The sequence below is a fragment of the Panulirus ornatus genome, chromosome 32, assembly GCF_036320965.1.
Source record: "Panulirus ornatus isolate Po-2019 chromosome 32, ASM3632096v1, whole genome shotgun sequence".
Lineage (NCBI taxonomy): Eukaryota > Metazoa > Arthropoda > Malacostraca > Decapoda > Palinuridae > Panulirus > Panulirus ornatus.
Genome location: NC_092255.1, coordinates 24,912,591 through 24,926,610, shown reverse-complemented (window position 1 = coordinate 24,926,610; position 14,020 = coordinate 24,912,591). Strand labels below are relative to the sequence as shown.

Here is a 14,020-nt window from a genome sequence, read left to right as displayed (position 1 = left end):
TCTAACACTACAATATTGAAACATCCTCTAATCAACACTCTCCATCTACCACTTGGGCAACATGTACAACTGTTTGAAAAAAAAATATAGCAATTTTTATCAAAACAGCTGCAAATAACACATCTCAAGTTTCATGAAGCATATTTCAAAATACTGATGTACTGTACAGTAAATAAAGAGCATCAATGACAAATTTAGCTCCAAATTTCTTGCAACAGCCAACACAAACATCCTATTTTTGTTTTGTCACTTTCATTCATTTCAAAAATTAAGGTGAAGGCATGTACAGAGCATCAGACTTGGGGGGAGTAGTGTGGTTTTAGAAGTGGTAGTGGTGTGGATCAGGTGTTTGTTTTAAAGAATGTGAGAAATATTGATAGATGGATTTGCATATCACATTTAGCAATTGGAAAGGCATATGATAGGGTTGATAGAGATGCTTTGTGGAAGGTCTTAAGAATATATGGTGTAGGAGGCAAGCTGCTAAAAGCAGAGAAGTTTTTATCAATGGTGTAAGGCATCAGTATGAGTAGGAAGAGAGGAGAGGAAATGGCTCCAAGTGAAGGCTGGTCTTCAGCAGGGGTGTGTGATGTCACCATGGTCATTCAATTGTTTTGGATGGGGGTAAGGGAGATAAATGCAACAGTCCTGGTAGAGAGGAGCAAGTATGCAGTCTTTGGGAGATGAGAGGGCCTGGGAAGCGAGTCTGTTGTTGTTTGTTAATGATACAGCACTGGTGGCTGATTTGAGTACAAAACTGCAGAAGTTGGTGACTGAATTTGGAAATGTGTGTGAAAGGATAAAGTTGAGAGTAAATGAAAATAAAAGCAAGGTTATGAGGTCCAGCAGGGTTGAAGGGCAAGTTAGTTGGAATGTGAGTTTGAATGGGGAAAACCTGGAAGTGAAGTGTTTTAGATATCTGGGTGCAGACATGGCAGGGAATGGAACCATGGAAGCAGAAGTGAGTCATAGGGTGGGGAGAGGTGTTTTAAGTTCTGAGAGCAGTGAAGAATGTGCGGAAAGAGAAAACATTATCTGGGCAGGCAAAAATGGGTGTTTGAAGGAACAGCAGTCCCAACGATATTATATGAATGTGAGCCATGGGTTATAGATATGGTTGTGCAGAAGAGGGTGCATGAAAGTGGATGTGCTGGAATAAAATTATGTGGTGTGAGGTAGTTTGATCAAGTAAGTAATGAAAGGGTAAGAGAGATGTGTGGAAATAATGAGTTTGATTGTGAGAACAGAAGGTGTGTTGAAATGGTTTGGACATATGGGGAGAATGAGTGAGGAAAGATTGACAAAAAGGATATGTGTGTCAGGGGTGAAGGGAACAAGGAGAAGCAGGAGACCAAATTGGAGGTGGAAGGATGGAGTGAAAAAGATTTTAAGTGATATGGGCCTGAACATACAGGAAGGTGAGTGGCGTGCAAGGAATAGAGCGAGTTGGAACAATGTGGTATATCGGGGTCGATGTGCTTTCAATGGACTTAACCAGGGAATGTGAGGATGTAGGGTAAACTATGGAAAGCTCTGTGGGGCCTGGATGTGGATAGGGAGCTGTGTTTCAGTGCATTACACATGACAGCAAGAGACTGAGTGTGAAGGAATGTGGCCTTTTTCGTCTGCTTTCCCGCCATCTCGCTGAAGCAGGGGGTGGTGATGCTGTTTCCTGTGGGGTGGGGTAGCAACAGGAATGGAAGGCAAGCATGAATATGTGCATGAGTATATATGTAAATGCCTGTGTGTGTGTGTATATCTATGTGTATGTTGATATGTATATGGGCATTATATATATATATATATATATATATATATATATATATATATATATATATATATATATATATATATATATATACATATATATATATATTTCTTTCGTCTGTTTCCTTGCACTACCTCGCAAACGCGGGAGACAGCGACAAAGTATAAAAAAAGAAAGAAAAAAAAAAAAAATATATATATATATATATATATATATATATATATATATATATATATATATATATATATATATATATATATATATATCTTATTTTTTTATTATACTTTGTCGCTGTCTCCCGCGTTTGCGAGGTAGCGCAAGGAAACAGACGAAAGAAATGGCCCAACCCACCCCCATACACATGTATATACATACGTCCACACACGCAAATATACATACCTACACAGCTTTCCATGGTTTACCCCAGACGCTTCACATGCCTTGATTCAATCCACTGACAGCACGTCAACCCTGGTATACCACATCGCTCCAATTCACTCTATTCCTTGCCCTCCTTTCACCCTCCTGCATGTTCAGGCCCCGATCACACAAAATCTTTTTCACTCCATCTTTCCACCTCCAATTTAGTCTCCCTCTTCTCCTTGATCCCTCCACCTCCGACACATATATCCTCTTGGTCAATCTTTCCTCACTCATCCTCTCCATGTGCCCAAACCACTTCAAAACACCCTCTTCTGCTCTCTCAACCACGCTCTTTTTATTTCCACACATCTCTCTTACCCTTACGTTACTCACTCGATCAAACCACCTCACACCACACATTGTCCTCAAACATCTCATTTCCAGCACATCCATCCTCCTGCGCACAACTCTATCCATAGCCCACGCCTTGCAACCATACAACATTGTTGGAACCACTATTCCTTCAAACATACCCATTTTTGCTTTCCGAGATAATGTTCTCGACTTCCACACATTCTTCAAGGCCCCCAGGATTTTCGCCCCCTCCCCCACCCTATGATCCACTTCCACTTCCATGGTTCCATCTGCTGCCAGATCCACTCCCAGATATCTAAAACACTTCACTTCCTCCAGTTTTTCTCCATTCAAACTCACCTCCCAATTGACTTGACCCTCAACCCTACTGTACCTAATAACCTTGCTCTTATTCACATTTACTCTTAACTTTCTTCTTCCACAGAAAAGTGTGTGTGTGTGTGTGGATATATATATATATATATATATATATATATATATATATATATATATATATATATATATATATATATATATATATATATATTGACTGGTTGGTAAGGTTATTTAATGTATGTATGACTCATGGTGAGGTGCCTGAGGATTGGCAGAATGCGTGCATAGTGCCATTGTACAAAGGCAAAGGGGATAAGAGTGAGTGTTCAAATTACAGAGGTATAAGTTTGTTGAGTATTCCTGGTAAATTATATGGGAGGGTATTGATTAAGAGGGTGAAGGCATGTACAGAGCATCAGATTGAGGAAGAGCAGTGTGGTTTCAGAAGTGGTAGAGGATGTGTGGATCAGGTGTTTGCTTTGAAGAATGTATGTGAGAAATACTTAGAAAAGCAAATGGATTTGTATGTAGCATTTATGGATCTGGAGAAGGCATATCATAGAGTTGATAGAGATGCTCTGTGGAAGGTATTAAGAATATATGGTGTGGGAGGCAGGTTGTTAGAAGCAGTGAAAAGTTTTTATCGAAGATGTAAGGCATGTGTACGTGTAGGAAGAGAGGAAAGTGATTGGTTCTCAGTGAACGTAGGTTTGCGGCAGGGGTGTGTGATGTCTCCATGGTTGTTTAATTTGTTTATGGATGGGGTTGTTAGGGAGGTGAATGCAGGAGTTTTGGAAAGAGGGGCAAGTATGAAGTCTGTTGGGGATGAGAGAGCTTGGGAAGTGAGTCAGTTGTTGTTCGCTGATGATACAGCGCTGGTGGCTGATTCATGTGAGAAACTGCAGAAGCTGGTGACTGAGTTTGGTAAAGTGTGTGAAAGAAGAAAGTTAAGAGTAAATGTGAATAAGAGCAAGGTTATTAGGTACAGTAGGGTTGAGGGTCAAGTCAATTGGGAGGTAAGTTTGAATGGAGCAAAACTGGAGGAAGTAAAGTGTTTTAGATATCTGGGAGTGGATCTGGCAGCGGATGGAACCATGGAAGCGGAAGTGGATCATAGGGTTGGGGAGGGGGCGAAAATCCTGGGGGCCTTGAAGAATGTGTGGAAGTCGAGAACATTATCTCGGAAAGCAAAAATGGGTATGTTTGAAGGAATAGTGGTTCCAACAATGTTGTATGGTTCCGAGGCGTACGCTATGGATAGAGTTGTGCGCAGGAGGATGGATGTGCTGGAAATGAGATGTTTGAGGACAATGTGTGGTGTGAGGTGGTTTGATCAAGTAAGTAACGTAAGGGTAAGAGAGATGTGTGGAAATAAAAAGAGCGTGGTTGAGAGAGCAGAAGAGGGTGTTTTGAAATGGTTTGGGCACATGGAGAGAATGAGTGAGGAAAGATTGACCAAGAGGATATATGTGTCGGAGGTGGAGGGAAAGAGGAGAGGTGGGAGACCAAATTGGAGGTGGAAAGATGGAGTGAAAAAGATTTTGTGTGATCAGGGCCTGAACATGCAGGAGGGTGAAAGGAGGGCAAGGAATAGAGTGAATTGGAGCGATGTGGTATACCGGGGTTGACGTGCTGTCAGTGGATTGAATCAAGGCATGTGAAGCGTCTGGGGTAAACCATGGAAAGCTGTGTAGGTATGTATATTTGCGTGTGTGGACGTACGTATATACATGTGTATGGGGGTGGGTTGGGCCATTTCTTTCGTCTGTTTCCTTGCGCTACCTCGCAAACACAGGAGACAGCGACAAAGAAAAAAAAAAAAAAAAAAAAAAATATATGATCGAGTAAGTAATGAAAGGGTAAGAGAGATGTGCGGTAATAAAAAAGAGCGTGGTTGAGAGAGCAGAAGAGGGTGTATTGAAATGGTTTGGTCACATGGAGAGAATGAGTGAGGAAATATTGACAAAGAGGATATATGTGTCAGAGGTGAAGGGAACAAGGAGAAGTGGAAGACCAAATTGGAGGTGGAAGGATGGAGTGATAAAGATTTTGAGTGATTAGGGCCTGAATATACAGGAGGGTGAAAGGCGTGCAAAGAATAGAATGAATGGGAACGATGTGGTACATCGTGGTCGATGTGCTGTCACTGGATTGAACCATGGCATGTGAAGCGTCTTGAGTAAACCATGGAAAGTTTTGCAGGGCCTGGGTGAGGAAAGGGAGCTGTGGTTTCAGTGCATTACACATGACAGCTAGAGACTGAATGTGAATGAATGTGGCCTTCATTGTCTTTTCCTAGCGCTACCTTGCACACACACGGGGGGAGGGGGGATGCTATTTCATGTGTGGCGGGTTGGAGACAGGAATGACTGAAGGCAGCAAGTATGAATATGTACATGTGTATATATGCCTGTGTATGTATATGTATGTATACATTGAAATACATAGGTATGTGTATGTGTGTGTGAGCATTTATGTATATTCATGTGTATGTGGATGGGTTATGCCTTTTTTCATCTGTTTCCATGCGTTACCTTGCTAACGTGGGAGACAGCGACCATGTATAATAGAAAAAAAAAAAAAAAAATGTGTAAATGAGTGGATGGGCCATTCTTCTTTTGTTTCCTAGTGCTACCCTAATGATGCATTAAACAGTTATTATGAATAATAATAATAATAATAATAATAATAATAATAATAATAATAACAATATATCCCAGCCTGAGCCAGGTACCCATTTCATCGACCAACCCCTTAAGGTAAATGAATAGCTGGGTTGACTGTGGACCAATGGCCACAACCAGGATTCGAACCTATGCGATCGACCCCGGGCGGCCCATGAATGTGTCACGGTCAGGAACACTAAGTACTACGTCATTTATAGTAAACATTTCCTATGTTTTGCACACTGTACACAGAACCCCAATCTATAATGGAGATGCATGCCTGGAAAAATAAGTAGGTGAAATACCATCCAACAGAACCAGTGTTATCTTTGGACATTACAAGATGCAGCAGAACCATACATCTGGGGAGGACTTTTCATCATAATTTCCACACAAAAGAAAATGTCAAAAACGTGCAGCACAATACAGATACATTATCAATCCAAGTATCCATATAAAAACAAAGCACACAATATAATATCTAAGAATACTGGAAATACACCAAAATAAATATTTACCCAAAATGGATCTGAACCAAATTTTGAAGGTGTTAAAGTAAGGAGGGAGTGGTGAAGTTATGCAGACAAAGGGTCATGACTACCTGGCTTTACTTTATGATATATTTGATGTTTGATGATGGATGTTTCAGCTTTTCACAGCATAACCATCACACTTACTAGGATATTACACTAATTCTGATCTTCAATCCAGAAACCCTCAAAATATTTGACTTTCCCTCCAAGCTAATGCTTAGCCAGCTTCTCTTCTTGCTATAAGCATAAGGCTTACAAAGACAATTTCTATTCATTCAAATATGAGCTGAATCTCCTCATACAGCCATGAGTGTCAAACTGCCTGCTTTGGTGGAGGCAGCCACTTGTTAAAGTACAATCGCTCACAAGAGTGACTGCCTGCTCATTGCTATAGGTGGTCTTTGCAACTTCATATTCATATTCTGTCTACAATATTCAATTCAATTTTCAAAGACAATGTATATGTGAAATACCATAATCCAGTTTAATGTAAAGCAATGGACATCTGTACTATCCTCCACCTCTGTAATCATATATTGTATCAGTAACAGAGTAGGGACTGCTGACAATAACTGAATCTTCATGCCAGAAGTATGATACTAACACAGGAATGAACAGGTTCTCTTTCAGTAAATGCTTGGTAAGAAATGCACATTAGTACAATGATAACAAACAACTGATAATTCAGATATGTGAATGTTCATGATACAATACTAGTTAGAGAATGTGACGAAGGTTGTGGCGGTACGTCATGTCTTATGTAATGCAAACAACGCATTATCACAAGTTGGAGGATAAAGCTGAGTTTCTTTAACAACTATCTTTTCAAGGAATCATTCCCTACCATTGAGGGAAAATTTTCCACTTTTATTTTAATAACAATAACTGCTAGGATTCCCAGAGATGAATCAAAATTCCCAACTTTCTAACACTACAATATTGAAACATCCTCTAATCAACACTCTCCATCTACCACTTGGGCAACATGTACAACTGTTTGAAAAAAAATATAGCAATTTTTATCAAAATAGCTGCAAATAACACATCTCAAGTTTCATGAAGCATATTTCAAAATACTGATGTACTGTAAAGTAAATAAAGAGCATCAATGACAAATTTAGCTCCAAATTTCTTGCAACAGCCAACACAAACATCCTGTTTTTTGTTTTGTCACTTTCATTCATTTCAAAAATTAAGGTGAAGGCATGTACAGAGCATCAGACTTGGGGGGAGTAGTGTGGTTTTAGAAGTGGTAGTGGTGTGGATCAGGTGTTTGTTTTAAAGAATGTGAGAAATATTGATAGATGGATTTGCATATCACATTTAGCGATTGGAAAGGCATATGATAGGGTTGATAGAGATGCTTTGTGGAAGGTCTTAAGAATATATGGTGTAGGAGGCAAGCTGCTAAAAGCAGAGAAGTTTTTATCAATGGTGTAAGGCATCAGTATGAGTAGGAAGAGAGGAGAGGAAATGGCTCCAAGTGAAGGCTGGTCTTCAGCAGGGGTGTGTGATGTCACCATGGTCATTCAATTGTTTTGGATGGGGGTAAGGGAGATAAATGCAACAGTCCTGGTAGAGAGGAGCAAGTATGCAGTCTTTGGGAGATGAGAGGGCCTGGGAAGCGAGTCTGTTGTTGTTTGTTAATGATACAGCACTGGTGGCTGATTTGAGTACAAAACTGCAGAAGTTGGTGACTGAATTTGGAAATGTGTGTGAAAGGATAAAGTTGAGAGTAAATGAAAATAAAAGCAAGGTTATGAGGTCCAGCAGGGTTGAAGGGCAAGTTAGTTGGAATGTGAGTTTGAATGGGGAAAACCTGGAAGTGAAGTGTTTTAGATATCTGGGTGCAGACATGGCAGGGAATGGAACCATGGAAGCAGAAGTGAGTCATAGGGTGGGGAGAGGAGTTTTAAGTTCTGAGAGCAGTGAAGAATGTGCGGAAAGAGAGAACATTATCTGGGCAGGCAAAAATGGGTGTTTGAAGGAACAGCAGTCCCAACGATATTATATGAATGTGAGCCATGGGTTATAGATATGGTTGTGCAGAAGAGGGTGCATGAAAGTGGATGTGCTGGAAATAAAATTATGTGATGTGAGGGGGTTTGATCAAATATGTAATGCAAGGATAAAAGAGATGGGTGGTAATGAAAAGAATGTGGCCAAAAAGCAGAAGAGGGTGTACTGAAATGGTTTGGACATATGGAGAAAATGTGTGAGAGAAAAGGCTGACAAGGAGGATATACAGGTCAGAAGTGGAGGAAACATAGAGAACTAGAAGACCAAACAGGAGACAGAAGAGTGGAGTGAAAAAGATTTTGAACTTTTGGGATGAGCATGCAGGAGGGTGAAAGGTGTGCATGGGATAGAATTAATTGAAATGGTATGGTATACTGGGGTCAAAATGCACTCAATGGACTGAGCCAGGCCATGTGAAGCATCTGGGGTAAACCATGGAAAAGTCTGTGGGGTCTGGTTGTGGATAGGGAGATGAGGTTTCACTGCATTATACAACATGACAGCTAGAGGATGGATTTAAAAGTAGATGTGGCCTTTCTTCGTCTGTTCTTGACACTGCCTCACTAATGCAGGAAATGATGATATGATAAAGTATGAAAAAATAAGACAGAAGTGTCAGACAGTGTGCATTGTTGTTACCAAATTTCACAAACAGCAAAATTCCCCAATTCTTTCATGAAATGCAGTAACCCTGTGCTGGGTTAGGAGAGATTTATTTGGACTAAATAACCCTTACATATCCTAATCAGAGATATTTTGATTAATCTAAGGGATAACAGGAGAGTTATTACATTAATTACTGTTTGTACTTATCACTTTCCTCCACTTCAATGACTTTCTGCTTAGATTAAGCTATGCTATCATTATAGATGAACTGGAGAACCTTTCCTCAATTAAGTACTAAACATAACCTGAAACCAGTATAAGTAAGCAACAGGCAGTCTGTAATGAAAACTAAAATGAAGCATGATAACCTCCCAGAGTTTCCTCCTTTGAAATGTAGCTGAAAGATGTATCATAATGAATTAGGTAATGTTAGGTGAGGTTTTAAGGTCAGTTGACTTCAACAAGCATTTCAACAAACAACTGTACAATATCAGCGACTTCATTTTCCTTAACCTTTATAACCCTCATCACTATCACTTATTCATCATCACAGGATAAAAGAGTGTCCTAAAGCAAGCACTGCCAGTCTAAATAAACTTAACAATGCATAAGGAATGCATATAATTTCAGTCAAATTCCACAGACAATTAGAGAGATGCCCTTAATCTGGTATTCTACCAATGGTTCTCCCCAAACTTCACAGTACACTATCACTACAAAACAAACTCGATGGACATTCTAAAGTTAGTATTGATGTGTCCCCTAAAATGAAATTTTACCTAAAGTAGAACATCTACAGATTATCATTTTCATCAAATCTTTCACGTAAACCAAAGTACCTAGGTAATGTCAATTTCAATCTCATTTCCCAAGATTCATTCTGTTCATTCAGAAGTAAATGAGTATTATCATAATGTATGCTTTGACAGAGGAGGAAAATGTTAAGAGCACAAACACCTTCTAAATTCCAAATAACTTATTCAAAAAAGTTTATGAGAACAGGTCGACATTTCTACAAAACATGACAGGTCATACAAGACTCTGGTAGAAGTGCAATTTCATGAAGACCTTTGACAAGCTTTCTCATTAAAGGCTTATCCACAAAAATATATAAGGTTGGAGATTCATGCATTACCTTGATAATAGATTTCATGAAAAGCTAAAAGCTTACAATGACATTAAACAGTGAGTCCTCTAACTGGAAGGCACTGGAATTCCTTTGGGATATATGTTTGGACCCAGGTGTGATCTCTACATAAGAAAAAAATTATATATATGACTTAAACTATACAAATGAGAGCAACTAAACTGGTGCCAGGCTTTAGTAATCTAACATTTGAAGAAAACTGAAATCTTTAACATTAATCATGACCCTACACTATCAAACTAAACACTAAAAGGAGATATGACTGGAACATACAAGATTTTGAATGAAAATGTGATACGAAATGTGTCAATTTATTAACTAAACTCATATATGTTAGAAGAGGTCATAAGAATATCTTTAAAAAAGACCAAGATTACACATTAGAAAATATATATTCTGCCACAGTTTTGTGGCAGAATGTAATCAAGGCCAGACTAATCAAATCTTCTGAAATGAGGCTGGATACGTTTTGGGGAGGGCAAGGCGTTCTTTAGAGGTATTGTGCTCATAGCGTAACCATACTACACCTACTCTAATGAAGATTTGGAGCTAGTGCCATATGTGGACGACGCCTTCTCCTATAATCAAAACAAGTAACTTTGTAAGAATATTCAGTAATTCCCTCAGAGATGGTTCACACTCTTTGCAGACATACAAGTTCACTTTTTAAAGCTGCAGCTGTTTAAGGACTTGACCTTCTTGCGTGGAACATGAGCAAATGACAACAGGTTCCTACGCTCTCCCATGAGAAACCTAATTAACACGACTGTTTAGCATGGTGCCGTAAAATACAATAGCTTTTCACTTACGTATGTAAATAATGGGGCCTAAAGCTCATCCAGGTCGCCAGCCTCAATCACGTATCCTGAGTCCATGATTTTCTTGTTGTCAAGGTAGTTCGTTCATCTGCCGCAAGGTGGCATCACTGCTGGTGTACAGCTGATGCCGGCGTTTCGAAATATGAATATTTACTCACTTGTCTCGATTCACCCCCTTCCACTGTTGTTGAATGAGTAGAGATAACGCGTGAAATATATTTTATCATACAGAACGATCTCAATGTGTACTGAGCTTCTTAAGTCTTCAATGAGACAGAGAAGTGAGGCTATTGGGAGTGGAAAATTATTTTCCGATGACAGAATCAGCTGATTATTATTCAAGGACAATATAATGAAGTCTTTGATAAATTAATACACTTTTTTTTTTTATAAAACTAAGTCTTCTTTTTCATATACGTTCCGTTTGCCGCGTTAGCGAAATAGCGTCAGGAACAGACGGAGAAACATCCATTTACACACATGCAATCTGAAGCTGCCACGCATAAAGTTCCCAAACTACAGCCTCCCATCCAAAGCCAGAAACCCCACAGACTTTTCTGTAATTTTTTTCTGACTACTCCATATGCCTTACTTATACTGCCTCATTCTTTCCTCGGACGACAGATCCCGCCGCACCTCCTGCCACTTTCAGTTTTCTGCTTTAAGATTTCTCGTCCAGCGGAGGCTGCTCTTTTGCTTCATTCATTTTCCAACGATTCACCGCACTGAACCATACAATCACTGCCCGACATAAAATGCTGTCCTGCTGAAAATTGAGTAGCTTTTGCGTTTTCGTGTGTATTGTTGCTGTGGTATTCACTACCACATGAACTGACTAATAATGTGAACTTAAAAATCCTGCAAAACCACTTCAAATCGTCCCCAACTACTCCGCTAAGCCAACTTCGACATTCCACGTCAGTAAACCGTTCCCTACAAAAGCCCTGAAAAATAGTTTTGGTCATGTTCGATTAAAGAATTTTTTCTTGTTCCATCATCCTCGTTAGCCGTGTGTCAACCAGCTGGTGGGACAGTGGGAGAAGTCTACAGGACTTGTACCCGTCCCTCAGTAAAGGACTTGCGTTAGGTAGACACAAATTTTAAGGTGGTAACGCATTAGTTACCTACAAACGTGAACTTGGCAGAGACCCTACATCAATGTAATGTATTTCTTTCATTATACAAATTTTTTTAAATCTAGAAATGACTACAATTTCTCATCGTTTGTGAATACCTTCAAATATCGCCAAACTTTCACTACGTCGCTAAATGCCAAAATAAGTCCTAAGAAAAGTTGCCAAATCTACCGCCAAAAATTTTTAAAATGACAACTCTCAGCATCATGGTACTACTCCCCGGGCTTCCACTTCCATGATTTTTAAGGCATACATGCTCTCCTGACGAACAGTCATTGGAGGTGGGCAGAGTTTTCCACGCGTTTCGTAAGATGGCCTTAGTCATTCGATGTCCCTGATCAGATAAACTGCCTCCTCCCATGTCGGTGTAACTCAGACTGGGTTGGATCAAAGGGAGGTACGTAATCGACCCAGCTAACAAAAAGTGTCATCAGTAGCCAACAGGACAGCCATGTGTGTGTGTGTGTGTGTGTGTGTGTGTGGTAAAACCTGAATGCATAAAAGATATTTCGGTTGGTGGAAGTAGCTTGAGGTTGGCGGCCCTCATTTCCAGCCCCCATTACTACCCACCCCTATTAGTCACCTGCGACACACACAGAATACGTGGGAAGTATTGTTTCTCCCCCATCCCCCTTTTCTCTCTCTACTTAATCGCCGTTTCCCGCGTTTGCGAGGTAGCCCGGGACAGACGAAGAATGACATCCACTCACACAATATATATATATATATATATATATATATATATATATATATATATATATATATATATATATATATTCACACTTGCTTTCCTTCATCCATTCCTGGTGCTACCCGCCCCACAGGAATCAGCATCGCTACCTCCTGCTCCAGCGAAGTAGCGCCAGGAAAACACACTCCGTTTCCAGCGTTAGCAGGGTAGCGCCAAGAACAAACGCAGAAAATGGCCTCATTGTCTCTTATCCACCCCGTGACTAGGTGTCATTTATAATAGACTGAAACTAGAGCCCCTTCTATCCACAACCAGGCTCCACAGACACCTCAGGAATCGGGGACTTCACAGTTGAACTGGAAAATCTTTCACTGAGGTGAAAGTTGATATTCATAGACACTAACTGTCTACTAACTCAGAAGCATCTTAGAAAATATAAATGCTTTCACTATGCTCTTTCGCAAAACAAGTTTCATTATGTCATTGTATTTCAATGATTAATATACAACTTACAGCGTTACCAACCTGAGATGACGTGGTGGAAGGGATAGCGAGTGTGCCCGGCCTGCAGTGTGTACCTCCACACCTGACGCCTCACACTACCTGCTGTGCTGCCACATATGGCGTACAGATGTGAGGTGCAGTATCAATCAGCCGATCTGCAACCTGAATTTGTAGCTGTAGTGGAGCACTTTCCTTCTAGTTCTGCGATAGATAGCAGGCATTAATTAGTTTAAAATGCTGTATGATAGTAAAGAAAATGAAGAATGGGACATCACAAATGTAAAACTACACCCTCTCCTATACAATTAAGCAATCACTTTATCAGTACTTATTAATTCAAGGAATTTCCTTCATCTCTTACCCTACTAGTTTTCGTTAGAGCGCTTATTATTGTCTTGCCGCACAGGGAAAGTGAGCACCTACAACAAAATTTTGCCCAAGGCAGGTTAAGCGAGTAACACACAAGTCTTGCTTAATCAACTATTTTTCTGTTTTTTATTGTGTGTGTGTGTGTGTGTGTGTGTGTGTGTGTGTGTGTGTTCCTTTATATTTATCATACTTTGTCGCTATCTCCCGCGTTAGTGAGGTAGTGCAAGAAAACAGACGAAAGAATGGCCCAACCCACCCACATACTCGTGTATATGCATAAACGCCCACACACGCACATATACATACCTATACATTTCAACGTATACATACATATACATACACAGACATATACATATATACACATGTACATATTCATACATGCTGCCCTCAACCATTCTCGCCGCCATCCCGCCACACTGAAATGGCACTCCCTTCCCCCGCGTGCGCGTGAGCTAGCGCTAGGAAAAGACAAAGGCCACCATATTGTCCTCAAACATCTCACTTCCAACACATCCACCCTCCTCCGCACAACCTTATCTATAGCCCATGCCTCACAACCATATAACATTCTTGGAACCACTACTCCTTCAAAACATGCCCATTTTTGCTCTCCGAGATAACGTTCTCGCCTTCACACATTCTTCAACGCTCCCAGAACCTTCACCCCCTTCCCCACTCTGTGACTCACTTCCGATTCCATGGTTCCATCT

General features: G+C 40.2%; 1 protein-coding gene across 2 annotated transcripts in view; it reads right to left on the bottom strand.

Annotated features, from left to right (window-relative positions):
- The window catches only part of LOC139759198 (alpha-1,3-mannosyl-glycoprotein 2-beta-N-acetylglucosaminyltransferase-like), a 34,697-nt gene extending 21,611 nt beyond the window's left edge, over nucleotides 1-13,086 (bottom strand). Inside the window, exon 1 of one of the 2 annotated variants that reach the window (XM_071681265.1) lies at nucleotides 12,963-13,086. The gene's annotated coding sequence lies outside the window, so the exon portion shown is untranslated. Of the gene's footprint in view, nucleotides 1-10,601; nucleotides 10,746-12,962 lie in introns of those variants that run through there. The other variant, XM_071681264.1, reaches the window with a different exon arrangement.
- Between the last annotated feature and the right edge of the window lie 934 nt (nucleotides 13,087-14,020).